General features: G+C 45.7%; 1 protein-coding gene and 1 long non-coding RNA gene across 11 annotated transcripts in view; one reads left to right on the top strand and one right to left on the bottom strand.

Moving 5' to 3' along the window:
* The window catches only part of LOC120399967, a 71591-nt gene extending 71046 nt beyond the window's left edge, over positions 1–545 (top strand). For all 3 annotated transcript variants that reach the window (XR_005595429.1, XR_005595430.1, XR_005595428.1), the window contains exon 3: positions 366–545. This is a non-coding gene — a long non-coding RNA (uncharacterized LOC120399967). The remainder of the gene's footprint in view (positions 1–365) is intronic.
* Positions 1–15853, bottom strand: part of LOC120399959 (XK-related protein 6) — a 121657-nt gene that overhangs the window by 3148 nt on the left and 102656 nt on the right. For 2 of the 8 annotated variants that reach the window (XM_039528246.1, XM_039528245.1), the window contains one exon: positions 13863–13978. The exons of 4 other annotated variants lie outside the window; for them this stretch is intronic. The gene's annotated coding sequence lies outside the window, so the exon portion shown is untranslated. Of the gene's footprint in view, positions 1–5769; positions 5830–12527; positions 12554–13862; positions 13979–15853 lie in introns of those variants that run through there. 2 more of the 8 variants (XM_039528248.1, XM_039528247.1) reach the window with 2 other exon arrangements.

Below are 15853 nucleotides of genomic sequence, written 5' to 3'. Positions count from 1 at the left end.
TCTGAATTTAAAAAAAAAAACAAACCAAAACTTTCAGGATTTCTTTATCGATCCCCCCAGCCTCCTCCCTAGGGTGACCAGACAGCAAGTGTGAAAAATCAGGATGCGGGTGGGGAGTAATAGGAGCCTATATAAGAAAAAGACTCAAAAATCAGGACTGTCCCTATAAAATCGGGACATCTAGTCACCCTACTCCCCCCAGTGCCAACAGGAGACAAAAAAGCCATTATCCATTCCCTCCTCCCTCTTAAAAAAACCAGGTGAAATTATGCAATAACTACTCCAGGATCAATTCTAATACTTGTAAAGCTTAAGTTGCCTGGTGTTTTTTCATGGTCTAAGTGAAAGTTGATTATTTTATATAGATCTTGTCAAGGACGAAGTTACATCAAGAAAAGTACATTTTGGCAGAGAACAAACCGAGGCGATGCCAGCAAAAGTCTGTATAAACCACATTGCGATGCCAGGGTCAAAGGCTAAACGGCACTCCATGTACGCCAATGAAAAACACTGGGTAACATCAGGACTCTGTTAACACAATATAATCGCAGGAGCTGTATATGGAAATTGTATCATAATTAAAAGATGGTGGCAAAACATTGTGCAGAGCAGAACAGGAGGAGGGTCAAATAACTTGCTAACGAGAGGAAACGACAAACAAAGGCAATTAAATGTGGAATCAGAGACATTTTCGAGCGGGCTGAACAACTGGGAAATGCACCCGCCCTCATGTTCGCAGACTGCATCTCCCTGCTGGATTTGGGTGTGTCTGTGCCCAGTGGCAGGAAATGGGAAACAGTCCTACCAAAACTCACTCTCTGCAACACACTTCTACTCCCCTTTAGTGGCTGTATCGCTCCCTGGGGCTGGACTGGGATGTTATGGAGCAAATCTGCATTATCCCTTTCCTCACTCCTGTTAGGGTGGGCAGGTGTCTGGTTTTCGACTGGAAAGTCTGGTCAAAATGGCAACCTGTCACTGTCTGGTCAGATCTACTGACCGGACACCCAAAGTCTGGTTACTGCAGGCGGGGAGGCGCTGAGTCATCACCCGCACCAGCACCTACTCAGCCAGGGCATCGGGCGGCTCCCTGGCTCTACCAGCGAGTCCCTCCTGACTAGGGGGACCAGACAGCAAGTGTGAAAAATTGAGACGAGGGTGGGGGGTAATAGGAGCCTATATAAGAAAAAGACTCAAAAATTGGAACTGTCCCTATAAAATCGGGACATCTGGTCACCCTACTCCCAACCCACGCAGGGATGGGGAGAGAAGGGAAAAGCAGTGGGTGATGGAGAAAGAGGCGCAAACGGGGGGCGGGGACTCAGGGGGAAGGCAGGAGCGGGGCCTTGGTGGGGGGAAGAGAGGGGGTAGGGGTGAGGCCTAGGGGAAGGGGTGGGTCGAGTCCTCAGGGGAGGTTCAGGCACTTTTAAATATTACAAAGTTGGCAACCCTATCTCTCCCCCTCACATGCCCTATCCCCAGACTTCTTCCATGTCTGCTTGTCTCTCACTGGGGCTGGAGGATTGGGTCTAAGGTAATAATTGGAGATATACCAATTTCCTAGAACTGGAAGGGACCTTGAAAGGTCATTGAGTCCAGCCCCCTGCCTTCACTAGCAGGACCAATTTTTGCCCCAGATCTCTAAGTGGCCTCCTCAAGGATTGAACTCACAACCCTGGGTTTAGCAGGCCAATGCTCAAACCACTCCCTCACCCCTCCCCCACACACCCCTGGCCACTTTTCTCACTGGGGCCAGGAGGCGTGGGTGTGGGGGGAATGGGATTCAATGAATCTCCACTCCACCCCATCCCAGTGTGGCCTCTCGCACTGCTGTGGCTAAGGTCAGAAATCTCCTCCTCTTGAGGGCTGCCCGGCCCCTTCCCTTTGGGGCTCTGTTTGCCCAGCGCCTTAACCTTTAGTGGGGTTAGTTCTTCTGCCCGGTCCCAAATGTGGAGACCCACAGGGGGAGAGGCTCATGCAGAGGGTGAGCAGGCCCAGAAAGGACTAGGCCTCCCACTCTCGCTGAAGCACTGCATGCTGCCAGCCACAGTGAGGGCTCTTGGAATCACGCAAATGGGTGCAAATCTCAGCGGTCTTTAAAAAGAAAAAAGGAAAGGTGAAATCCTGGCTTCACTGACGTCATTGTGAGTTAAGCCATTGACTTCAGTTCAGCCAGGATTTCACTGCAAATTTCCAGTTGCAGAGAAAAGCTTGAAAATGTGACCCAAGTGCTCTGAAAAGCTTAAAAAAAAACTTCCAGTAAATAAAAAGGCCCCAACATAATACCTGCTTCTTATATAGCACATTTTGATCAGTAGGTCTCAAACTGCTTTACAAAGGCAGTATCATTACACCAATGGGGAAACTGAGGCACACAGCAACTTGCCCAACATCACCCAGTGGGCTACTGGCAGAGCTAGGACTAGAACTCATGCCTCCTGAATCTCAGTTCAATGCACTAACCTCTAGGCCATTCATGATTTGTAAACCTAATGCTGACTCAAGATTTGTGAAGACTTAGGCCTGACAATACACCTCTACCCGAATATAACGTGATCCGATATAACACAAATTTGGATATAATGCGGTAAAGCAGCGCTCTGGGGGATGGGACTGCGCGCTCCTGCGGATCAGCAGGTCAGCGTGTCTGGCATAATTTCTAGTCCTCTCTGAGATTTACTCCAGTTCAGGTTCTGCCTGAGTAAGGACTTGATATGGGACTTGATTAAAAAAGAATTACAAGTGGATAATGTAATTAATGCACATCAACATGGATTTATGGAAACTAGGTTCTGTCAAACTCACTTGATAGCTTTTTTGATGAAATTATAAGTTTGGTTGATAAGGGTAACGGGGCTGACATAATATACTTAGATTTCTGTAAGGCGGTTGACTTGGTACCACATGATATTTTGATTAAAAAACTAGAACGATATAAAATTAACATTGCACACATTAAATGGACGAAAAACTGGCTAGTTGATAGGTCTCAAAATGTAATTGTAAACAGGGAAACATCACTGAGAGGATGTGTATCCAGTCTTCTCAGTGGTGGCAGATGACAGAACAAGGAGCAATGGTCTCAAGTTGCAGTGGGGGAGGTCTAGGTTGGATATTAGGAAACACTATTTCACTAGGAGGGTGGTGAAGCACTGGAATGGGTTACCTAGGGAGGTGGTGGAATCTCCATACTTAGAGGTCTTTAAGGCTCAGTTTGACAAAGCCCTGGCTGGGATGATTTAGTTGGGATTGGTCCTGCTATGAGCAGGAGGTTGGACTATATGACCTCCTGAGGTCTCTTCCAACTCTAATCTTCTATGATTCTATGATCCTGCAGGGATCAGTTATTTTCCCTATGCTATTTAACATTGAGACCTAGAAAAAAAACAAAGCCTTCATTGCTAAAGTTTGCAGATGATACAAAAACTGGGGGAGGAGTGGCAAATAATGAAGAGGAGAGAACACTGATTTAGCACAATCTAGATTGCTTAGTAAACTGGGCGCAAATAAACTATATGCATTTTAATATGGTCAAATGTATAGATCTATAAACAAAGAATGCAGGCCAAACTTACAGGATGTGGGACTCTATCCTGGGAAGCAGGGACACTGAAAAAGATTTGTGGGCCATAGTGGATAATCAGCTCAACATGAGCTCCCAGTGTGATGCTCTGGTCAAAGAGCTAATGCGATCCTGGGATGCATAAACAAAGGAATCCCAAATAGGAGTAGAGAGGTTATTTTATCCCTATATTTGGCACTGGTGCAAACACTGCTGGAATCCTGTGTCCATTCTGGTGCCACAATTCAAGAAGGATGCTGATAAATTGGAAAAGGTTCAGAGAAGAGCCATGCAAATGATTAAAGGATTAGAAAACGTGTCATATAGTCAAAGTCACAGAGCTCAATCTGTTTAGTAATGGGAAGGTTAAGGGGTGACTTGATCACAGGCTATAAGTATTTACACAGGGAACAAATATTTAATAATAAGCTCCTCAATTTAGCAGAGAAAGGGATAACAGTCCAATTCTTGGAAGTTGAAGCTAGACAAATTCAGACTGGAAATCAGGATAACGTGGAGGATAATTAGCCATTGGAACAATTTACCAAGGGTTGTGGTGGATTCTTCATCACATGCAGTTTTTAAACCAAGGTTGGATGACTTTCTAAAAGATCTGCTCTAGGAATTATTCTGGGGAAGTTCTATGGCCTGGGCTATACAGGAGGTCAGACTAGACAATCACAATGCATGGTGGCCACTGGCCCTTCAGACAGTATTACTGGTTTTTAAATCTTCTTCTAAGGGTTAGTTAAGCCAACTTTCTTGGGTGAGAGTCTCAAAAGCTCTCAGTGTTGACCTATCTCTGGTCCCTTTGAAGTCAATGACTTCAGCCAATGACTTCAAGCCATTGATTTAAATTACTTCAAGCCATTGACTTCAATGACTGCAATGACTTCATTGACGTTGAAGTCAATGGCTTCAATGGGAGCAGTTAGTTCAAGAGTGAGCACTTCTGAAAACACCACCTCTAATGTCTCACAGGTCAATCTGGTGAGTTGATGAGTACCCCTGTGAGACACCGAGCACCTTCAACTGCTGCTCAGCATCTCCTGAGCCACACTGAGTAACTTACAAGAGGGGTCCAGCATCTCTCAGCATTATGCTCCCATCCATATATATCCAGTTACTTATACTGCCCCATTCACCGTAGTATCTGAGCACCTCTCTTGTGAGGTATCCCCTTTTCACAGACGGGGGCATGAAGAAATGAAGGGATTTGCCCAAGTCACTCAGAAAGCCTGCGGCTGATCAGGAATAGCTGTCACTCTAGACAGATCATACACCTACATTACACCTACCCTCTTGGATCAGTGCATGCCGACTTTTTAACCGTAATTCTGGATTTTTAGAGCCAAAAGATTTAACAGCCTGAAATGGAAGCTCTCACAGACAAATACAAGCATCACAGGTATTAATAAACAACAATAATGAGGTAAACAATCAAGAAAGGAAAATACAGTCTACCAGGAAAAACTTCCAGGGAGATCTGTCAGGCTGTGGAATGGACTCCCCTAGCAAAGGGGTAGAAGCCCCATTGCTTGGCACATTCAAAACCTGATTGGACAAAAACACCATAACATGTGCTATAGGGAACGGCCCAGTACTGGGTAAGGAAGGAACAATGAGTGAAATTCACCTCAGTGCAGCAGAGTAGCACAAGGCCAACGCACCACTTAAGTCCCATTTTAGCCCCCAGAGGCCCTCTGCACTAGGGTGAATTTCACTTTGAATGACCTCATTGGTTTTCATTCTCCAATTTCAATGAATGACCAAGGCTGGGATGAGACATAACAGGAATCTAACTAAGCCCCATGGACTGGTGGAATTCGCTCCTGAAAAATCAACATTCGCGGGTGAGACCCAAGCCAATTTATTTTTCTTAAACAAAAAAGGAGAAAGGCCATATCACAATGCAAAACAAAACCAACATGTTTGAAAAGCATTTCGCCTACATCGGGTCTGCATGTCATGCATTAAGCCATTACATTTAACTTTACCACTGCTCTCACACAAGTGAGTTAGCAAATTACTGATTAAAAGCTAACAATATTTGTAGTTGGGCCCAGTGCTCTGCGTTGGTCTGTTGAAGAAATGTAGGAAAGGTTCTTTGAAAAGGATACGTACATAGTTTCATAAATCTAACAACGTGGTTATTTTCTGTAAATAATTTTAATGTACTTACCATATCATATTCCCTAAATACTTACTGTGGTGTCTGTCCCTTTAAAACTGAAAAAGATGCCTATCAAGTTGATGCTCTATTTCCTTTTTTCACATTAATTCTCTTGAAGACTGTTCTAAAAAAATGGGAAGATACAAAACATTCTCTCAGGTGAACTGGACACCACAGTAAGTATTCAGAATGCGACATGACCCTCTCTCCATCAAGTACCGCATGATGGAATTGCCTGCTTTACTATAAAGTGCTATTGTTTGGTTACAAGACAGCAACTCTCCAGAAGTTCAGCCTTCTTTGCCATGAACCTATGCTCATTTTTCCCCCAGGTGACATATTCATCCACGGAAGTCCTAAAGCTTATTTGAAATCTGTATCAGCACCAGATTTTCTTTTTATCCATAGAGAGAGAAAATTAAAAAAAAATATTCGGGGCCTGATTCTGATCTCATAATATCACGACGTGAGGGTGACTACTGATTTCGGTGCAGTTATTCCCCATTTGCGCCAGCATAAGGGCAATCAGAACCAGGCCTGGTGTCTGTTTTTCATTTGATCGGGAAAGATTTTTTTTATTCACACATTTTCCTTTTCCCTGTTAGGAAGACTGCTTTCCTCCTCTGTTTCTGAGTTCTAGTCACTTCTGATGTGAAAAAGTACAATTCATAAACAATAAAGAAGTAATTGGACAAAGTATTGCACAGTGGTGCCAACCCTTTTGTCGGGATCTCAAAACGTGTTACTAACAATAGTGAATGTGGCATCACAACACCCTTCTGCAGTAAGTAAGTAGTATTATAGCGGTGATACCGATGTCTCCGAGGGTCAGTCCTGCAAGATGCTGACTACATCAGTATGCTGAGTGACCTCACCTCCCATATGAACTCAACACCTTAGAGGAATGCTCATCTCCTTGCGAGATTAAGCCCCAAGTGACTTACTCATGATCACATAGTGAGTCAGAGCAAGGAGTCCTGGGCTTCTACTCCTGTGTTTCAACCACTCTTATATAAATGTTGCATATTTGAAAGCACTTAGTATTGACCTAACGCTGCTCTCACTGCATTCAATGGGGGGATTTTATGCTGCTAGGACACTGAAATATATAACCGTACAGCCACATCTTAGGAGCAGAAAGGAGCCCAAATTAGAACCTGAAATCCACCCTCCTCCCTGAACCTGCTCATAAATACAATTTGGGTTCAGAGTTGGATCCAAAACCCCAAAGAGTCCTATTTTCCTCATCTGATTCAGATTTGGCCCCAAATGGCAGAAATGTCACGAGAACAGCAGATCTGGTGAGATTTCCACTATTCAGGACAGGAAATATCTAGCTGATCTCTGGAGACTTCTGTCATTTGGGGAACAATCGCTCATCAGAATTAGCCACCCGTGTGTGGCATTTGTCAAGTCTGATCCCAACATTAGTCTAGACCTGAATCTAAACATGGCCTCCTCACCATGACTAGTAAAGAATAAGAGATTCCTGGCTGTGACTTCCATACGCCTCTCTCTCCTTTATGTAATACAGACACTTGTAGGTCTACTCTGGGGTTCAAACTTGGGAGTAAAAGTTGCAGCACAGTAAGGTCAATCCCAAGACTGCAAAAGGTGGGATGTGTGTGTGAAGTGTCAGTTCTGAGCCTGTTGCTAGCGTTGGTTCTCTAGACAGAGACGGCTGGAATTGGCAGCATCAAAAGAGATGGTGTTAGGTACAGCCATTGAAGTCCTGGCTCCACTGAAGTCAATGGCAAAACTCCCATTGACTTCAATAGGGCCAGGACTTTAGCCAGCAGATGTAGGCAACCAGCTAGGGGTTCACTGCTGAGAAGGTGCTGAGACCACCATGCACATTCCTATCGGGAGATCTAGGGCACATTCGAGAGCCACTAGGAAGCGAAATCCCGTCTTTGTGTCAGGCACCAATACGTTAAGGGTCAGTCCATGACACCAAAAATATCAGCACCACACAGGCAGGGTTGATGTAAATAGGGATGTGCTAGTGCTGCAGAATTCAGGTCTGGTTCTGAACTTTTCCAAAATTGGATAGGCCTTGGGGCAGGAACCCCATCACCTCTACACCATCAGGCCAAGGACATCACATTTTTGACCTGAATTCCCAGTGTCACCTCCCAATTTGTACGTGGAGTCAGGAACCAGCAGCAGAGGGAAGTGGGTTGTGTTGGAACACCAAAGTATGTGTGTCTGTGTATGGGAACCCGGCAGGAGTAGATGGAATGACTCTAAAGATCTGGCATAACCCTTATCTCCCAGCAGCCAGAAATCCTCTCTCCTCCCTGGCACGACGGCCAACAATCTGCCCCGACAAGTTACCCAATTCCTATGTAACATGCACCAGGGAATCAGCTAGTTTCCTAAGGATTAAAGTTATTAGCACCATGCCAAATTTCAGGGTGCGATACCAGCAAAAGAGAGAAAAACTGTTTGCTAATTATGGAACCAAGACCTGCAATAGCTGCAAGGAACAACTTGTTATACTGGAATTTTCAGAAATTGCAGTGTGATTTAAACATGAGATGGGCCGAAGAGGTGGAGTTCAGATCACTCATCCAGATCAGGTTTAGGCTTGGATTTGGATTCCGGATTGAAGCAGACTAGGGTCTAGCTGTGGTTTTGGCTTCAGCAGGGCCAAGGTCTCACAAGCTCTTCTTGCGAGAGTCCTGAGCGCCTTTGAACTTGACATATAACATCACGATCGGTTCCTTGGAAAGGCCCAGATAGATTAGATAGATCACTGCAGGGAGCTAAGTAGATTGGATCTGGAAAATAGAATGTTTCTGGGTTTGGATCCAAACTAGAACCAATAGAGGAGTTCAGCTACAGGGATTTGAATCCAAACACCCGACTCCCACTCGGAGATTAGAAAAGGCTCAGATCTCAGGTTCCGCTTTTGGCCCAGCTCTACTTTAAATGGATCATTAATACAAGATAAATGATATGCAGCTGTGCTATGAATCTCCATCCAACTCCCTGAAAGCATCAGAGAGGAAGTAGAAAATACTTCTTTAAGCCCTATTGTCTTTGTGAGCAGGGTGTTGAGCACTGAGGGACTCCCCCGTTCCCATTCCTTTTCCACTCCCATGTGAGGGGCAGCTGAACAGACCTTTTCTAAGGAACCAGTCAAGGCTGCTCTGATCATCAGCCATGGAACGGGGGTATTATTCACGGACAACACAAGGATGTTCCCACCCTGACCCCATAGGTTTAGCATGTTGCTTCATAGTGCCCCCAGCCTTTTTCAGCTTGGGGAAGTCTGAATTTGCACCCTGGTCACCAGCATAGCAGCACATTCACATATTAAGTTAATCTTTTCTCCCTCACGTGAACTGTGAGAGCTCACACTAAGGATGGAATTTGGCTCCTGGGATTCAGCTTTCAGCGGCATTCATTTACATTGTACCTGTACAAAATGAACGCATGGGACCCAGAGGTTGAACTGACAGCAGAATGACCTTGCAGCCTATGGGCTGGATCCTCAGTTGGTGTGAGTTGGAGTAGCCCCATTGACTTAAGCGAAACTACACCAATGTACATCAGTTGAGGATCTGGCCTTCAATCTTCAACTGAGACGAAAACCACTTGACAGAAGCCAACATGGCAGCATTCTTTCCCCCGGCTTGAAACCTGCTGAGCTGGAGAAGCATAACAGAGGATTGGAGCACTGACGAACTCCATGTCACGAAAGTGGGAGGTTAGGCAAACATTTCAGTGCCAGTGACCGATTGCTGAATGGTCATGGGTAGGAGGAACTGGTTCCTGTACCATGTGCTCTTTCAATGATTTCCTGATACTACCAGCCACCATTTTGCTTTCTTTATGGGACAAACAAACAAAACAACCTGTGTCCCAGTTAGACTTTTGTGCATAGGAAGGTAGGAAATAACATGCCAGATTAGACCTGTGCAGTCCACATAGCCCAGTACCTGCGCATGTGACAGTGGCCTGACCAGAGGTTTCAGAGCAAGCCCCTAGTGGATAATTATGGAATAACCTGCCCTTACAGGGAGTTCCTTTCTAACCCCTGTCAGTGAGTGGCTGGTTTATGTCCTAAACTAGGAAGGTTAATATCCTTCCTAAAACATTTTGTTAGCAGTCCAATGCACTTCGGATGTTCTCATTGCCCACACAAATGTCAATCCTTTTTTTAAAAAAATTAGGATTACTTGTGGCACCTTAGAGACTAACAAATTTATCTGAGCACAAACTTTCGTGGGCTAAAGCCCACGTCATCAGATGCATGCAGTGGAAAATACAGTAGGAAGACAGAGAATATGAAAAAATGGGGGTTGCTATGCCATGAAAAGCTTATGCTCAAATAAATGTGTTAGTCTCTAAGGTGCCACAAGTACTCCTTGTTCTTTTTGCTGATACAGACTAACACGGCTGCTACTCTGAATCCTTTTTTAGAAACCTAGCAAGCTCTTGGACTTCAGGCAATGAGTTCCACAAGTTAAATATGTATAGTGTAAAAAAGAATTTCCTTTGATCACTTTTCATCATGTTGCCTTTCAGTTTCATTGAAAGTAGAGCCCTGCCTGGGACTTTTTAAAATCCCACTCCTGCTCTTATGGCAGCGGGTCCTGTGGGACCCACGGGATCCCAGTCTCACTGCAGGGCTCTACACCAGTCCTGCACAGGGTTATAACTGAAGGCACCATTTACGTACTGTGAGAGAAGGTGACTAGCTGCTCCTGATTTACGTGCTCTATAGCCTTTGCTTATTATTTTATATGTTTCTAACATCTCCCCTGCCTCCTCTGTAAGCAGATTGCCAGATTGGACCAGACCTGAGGTCCATCTAGCCTAGTATTGCGTCTGTGACAGCGGCCAGCACCAAATGCTTCAGAGGAACATGTAAGAACCCTGCAGCTGGTAGATGTGGGGCAACCTGCCCCCCCACCCCCAATGTCTCCTAATACTCTCTAATAGTTAGAGATTGGCTTAAGCCCTGAAGCATGAGGTTTAGCACCCCTTCCAAAACGTTGGTTATATGGATTAGGAGAACTCTGGATATTCTCCTCAAACGGGCCCAATCTTTTCAATCTCGCCTCCTACTGAAGCTTGTCTATACCTCACGTGCCTAAATATGGCTTTGGATGACTAACTTTGGACATGCGGGTTTGAAAATGCTGGCCTAAGTGACAGGCCCAAAGTCACTCAGAAAGTCTTCAGCAGAATTAGAAAGAGAACCACAAGCCCAGTGATCTTATGTAGTGGAGCGGGCAGTGGCGAGAGTAGGGTGGTTGGGAAAGGAAGTTACTGTACACTTGAGATCTGTTATAACATCCTGGCCCGGATAGAGCTTGGTATGGTCTAACTATCTACCAAAGCAACTTAGAAGCACTCATCTGCACAGCATAGAGTGACAGGAGCGCCGCAAACGTGTATGCAGCCTGTTATACTCTGAATAATGGGGCAGCATTTACGCTTAAAACAAGTTCTTTATTAGAAATGCTAGTGTGGATTATTTCTATAAGTAATTGTAATCACCCCCTCCCCCTCACACCAAGGTTCGAAGCTGCAGCCTTCAGCCAAGCTCTGTGCTACCTGAGCTAAAGGAGTAACTCCATTAGTTGGTAACAGTAGGAGGCCATTATCCTCTAGTGGGCTAACCAGTAGAGGGGAAAAGCAACACACTCTCCGTGAATGCATTATACAGACATGTAAGTAAATTAACCCTCCGCCTGCTGCTAAACACCCCAACCTCACATAACTGCTTTTATTTATTTATTTTAAAGGGAATGCCAAGGTTTCCCACAAAACATCAACAGGTAGGCCTGGCCTATGCTACACAGTTAGGCAGGGCCTTCCGGAGGGGCGGGGGGCAAGTGGGGCAATTTGCCCCAGGCCCCGGGCTCTGCAGGGGCCCGCATAAGAGTTTTTTGGGGCCCCTGGAGCGGGGTCCTTCACTTGCTCCGGGGGCCCCAGAAAACTCTCGCGGGGCCCGGGCCCCCGGAGCTTCTTCTGCTCCGGGTCTTAGGCAGCAGTTCGGCGGCGGGGGGTCCTTCCACCCCGGGACCCACAGCCGAAGTGCCGGGGAAGACACCAGGCCCCCTGAATCCTCTGGGCGGCCCTGCAGTTAGGTCAACATAAGGCAGCTTACGTCAACCTAATGATGTCAGCGTACGCATGACAGCCTTGTCCCGCCGATGTAAGTGCCCCGCTACATGGACATAACTACTCCACTTCCACGAGAGGCGTAGGGCTTATGTCGGTGTACTTAGGGTGTCAGCGTAACACTGCGTTACTTACACTGGCTGGAGCCGTGAAACTGACAAGAAAGTGGGACCGCTGGAGCCCGGCTTCTCCCAGCTCCCCACTCCTGCTGCCTGGAGGCTCCCTACACCCTGGAGAACAGCTGGGCTCCCAAAGAGGAGCTGCGGAGAGCTGAGAGTCCTGGCTCTCAGCCCCCGACAATGCCCCTCTTCAATCAGTGGAAGCGCTCCTGGTGAGGCCACACACCGCCAACAGAAGGAGGGTCGTGTGGACAGTAACTACTGCAGTGGCTGTAAGTTGACCTATGGTAGGGCTGTAGTGTGGACATGCCCATAGAATGCAGACCCAGAGGATGCCTCTGTTTGGAGGTTGGCCAGAGGTACAGAAAGGATTAATGCCTATTACAGAAACTGCTTCAGCCACATGGTCCTGGAAATGCTTTCAGCTCACTTAAAAGAAATCTTAGAAACAAACGACGTGATTCACACTCATTGGCTAATGTAACTGTGCTTCCCTCAGTATGTTTAGAGGACACACGTCAGCAACGCTCACCTTCGTCACCTTACCCTTTATAAATCTTTTTTATTTTGTGAGCTGGTGCAATGTCTCAGTGTAATTGCAGGTAAGGGGAGTTGTTTCCTGCAAAGAAGAAGGAAGGAGTATCTCAACACCTGTGCAACGGTACATACAGCTGGAATCATTAAATAAGACTGGCAAAGTATGGCTGTGAGGACTGTGACACAGTGACTAAGCCTTACTTCGTGCAGCAGGTGTTGTCTTGCAATCTAATAGCAAAAGGCACTATAGAAATCAAATACAAAAGATACATTATGAACCTTTTTTTTTTCAGTGCACAATACACTCTGCAGTGGTTTAAGTGACTTAGATCAGACCAAAATTCAACTCCACTAGATCATTTAGAGTAAAGTCATACTTGATTTTTCTCCCAGCACTTTTGCCTTCCCAGAAATTCACATGTGTACTGGACAGAGTTTGAGACTGGATCTTCAATATGTTAACAAACGTCACCTTCCCATGTGGCAGGCAGGCTTGTCCTACAGAGATCAAAACATGCATTAGTTTCCCTATTGCAAATATCCATTGCACCTTTGAGTGGCTCGTCAGCTGGCTTCTGCAATAGGGAAATGGTTGTGTCAGATGAGCGTTCCCATCTGCGAGTGCCCATGTGAAAACATGAAGGTAGAGAGAGGGCCCTGAGAATGAAATCATCAGCTGCCATTTGGGACAAAAGTCATCTCGGCAACAGACTTCACTAGCTCAGTACAGTTGCGGCACTTTAGAGATCAGGCTCCTCCCCCAAAACTTTCCAACTGCACAAACAACCGAGCATGTCTCCGAAATCGCTTGTTGAATATTCTGTCAATTTTAGCTGGATCGTTTTCAAGCCAAATCGTTGCAACTTGAATTCTTTGCTGATCGGCTGGCAGCAGTCACAGAAATATACGGCGCGTTCTCGTTTTGCACATCTCCTTAGTAAAGATGGGTTCTCTGCTTATCCAGGGTAACAGGCTTTACTGGTTGACTGACCTGAATACCAGACCCGCTTTCTAGAATCACTTTCTAGAGCAAGTGGTGGATTCCAATAGATTAGTGTTCAGATACTTTACCAACCAATGAGAGGCAGCAGGCACAGTAGACTGTATATTGGAAGCGTAGCCAGGCACTTCCGAGTTCTAATCATGAATCTGCCATAGTGGGACTTTGGGCAAATCACTCCACTTCCTTATGCCTCAGTTCCCTCTTTGTATGCTGCTCAGAGTGAGCATCGCCTAGTTAATGTTTGCACAGTGCTTTGAAGATGTAAAGTGCTAATAACGATTGGTATCAAGAGCCATAGTTACAAACCCCGCTACAGAATTCACTCACTTCATCGCATGTGGCGGTTGTTTTTCCTGTAAAGGAGGTGTCACTTTAATCTGTGGTCACGTGGGATATTCTTGATACCAAGAGGTGAGACCTCAGCAAAAGGGTCCTCACTGGAGCTGAAAGAAAAGCGAATTTGTGGTGGAGAAAACTGCTGGATTGGTAGCCCTGAGGACTGAAGTGACAGCCCTGGGGACTGATCCAAAGCCCATTGAAATCAACGGAAAGACTCCCACTGACTTAATTGGCCTTTTATCCACAGAATCGGAGCAGCGCAGCAATGTAAGCTTCCCCCATGCTGCTCGCAGCCAATGTGCCTCAGGCCTGACGTACTCTAAGAGTGAGCGAGCGAGCAGAGCATCCTTCATGCCCATTGCCAGCGGCGCTGATGGCTTTTTGATGTGGACACCTGACTGCTGGGAACCGGACTGAGACAAACCACTCATTCCAAACAGGCCACCAAATAGCTCTCAGTCGTTATTGCCTGGGTAACCAGGAAACAAACTCGCATCTAGCAAAGCGCGTATGCCCGTGTGTAGCATTTAGCTCACCAGTGGCCTTGCAATGCGGCTATTTGTGTGCTGAAAGTTCTGCACATGCTTAAGGGCTTTGCTGGGTTGGGTCCTTAGCTCGTTATGGAAAATTTGCGTTGAATCAGAGCAAACCTTCAGCACTGATTTTTATCAAAACTGAAGAGTCCTCCGTGATTCCTCCCCCACTTTTCCCACCCTTTTGCATGCCACCGACTATACCAGGTGCCTCTTCTCCACCCTATCCTGCAATAAAGACCTGCTTCTCTACTCATGGCACATATGACCAACCTACTCCTGCAAGGAGAAACATGCGGGGCTGCTGGTAGGTGGGTCACTTTATAGGGAGGACCCTCAGAGTGGCACCAGGAGTATCTTTTCAACCCCAGGCAATGTTTTGTGACTTTTTTCCTACTTGCTTTCATACAGCTCAACCAAAAGCAATGACATCTATAGAGAGCATTAGAAAATAGGACAAGAGGACAATCCTGCATTGGCAGAAAGATGGACTGGATGATCTGACAGGGCTTTTCCATCACTAGTTTCTATGCTCTAGAATTGTGGGATACAAAAATTCCTGTAGACAAAGACACCTTTCTCTTGCAGGTTCCCATGAAAATGCTCTAGTAAGAAAAATGGGGGGGTTCTGCTTGTGAAGAGCAGGTGATTTATTTAAGCCAGCTTTGACACCTTGACAATCCTGGACTGGAAGAGACAGATGATCCATTGGATCTTAATTCTAGAATAGAAAGGGTAATCTATGGGGTCCTCTCTATCCAGCTTTCCTTAGTTATGGGTTGACCTGCATAAATCAGGATGATTTAGCAGAGCAAAGTCGCGGAGATGCATTAGTTTTGCAGATGCAGAATGGGGTTTTGGGTCCTTTTTTTTTTTTTTTTTTTTTTTTTTTACGCGTTCTTGGAGTTCACCAGATTATTTTTTTTATCCTGTCACAAAACAGATCTTGAGCATGGTTTGGAAGACAGACTGTTGCACAAAGACGTCTGCCATTTTTCAGCATCTATTTAATGTAATTCACCTTCACGCTCACTCCTTCTTACAAGAGGGCATTGCACAGCCCTTGCTTCTGAGTGTCTACTAGTGTTTGGCTGTTTGTGGGGGGTATTTTCAAAAGTCGTCGGCCTAACTCTGTTCCCATTGACACAGTGAGAGTTTTACCGTGTGCTCAGTGGGAACAGAGTTAGGCCAATCCTGAACATTTCTGAAAATCCCACCCGACAGCAAGAAGTTAACTCATTTTCAAACTTGGCTGTCGAAAGTTAGGTCTCCACAGCTGAATTTAAGGACCTAACTAGAAACTTGGCAACTAAATAGAGCTGGTTGCAAATTATCCATTGGATTTGGCCTGTTCTGAGATCACAAATCTGGCCTGTTCCAGAACAAATCCTGCTTTCTGGCAGTGTATTCCCTGTTCTATGAATTTACCAACTAGTCTAAGCCAAT

This window comes from Mauremys reevesii, linkage group 3 (genome assembly GCF_016161935.1).
Source record: "Mauremys reevesii isolate NIE-2019 linkage group 3, ASM1616193v1, whole genome shotgun sequence".
Classification (NCBI taxonomy): Eukaryota; Metazoa; Chordata; order Testudines; family Geoemydidae; genus Mauremys; species Mauremys reevesii.
Note: the sequence above shows the minus strand (reverse complement) of the source record. Positions and strands in the feature narration are given on the sequence as shown.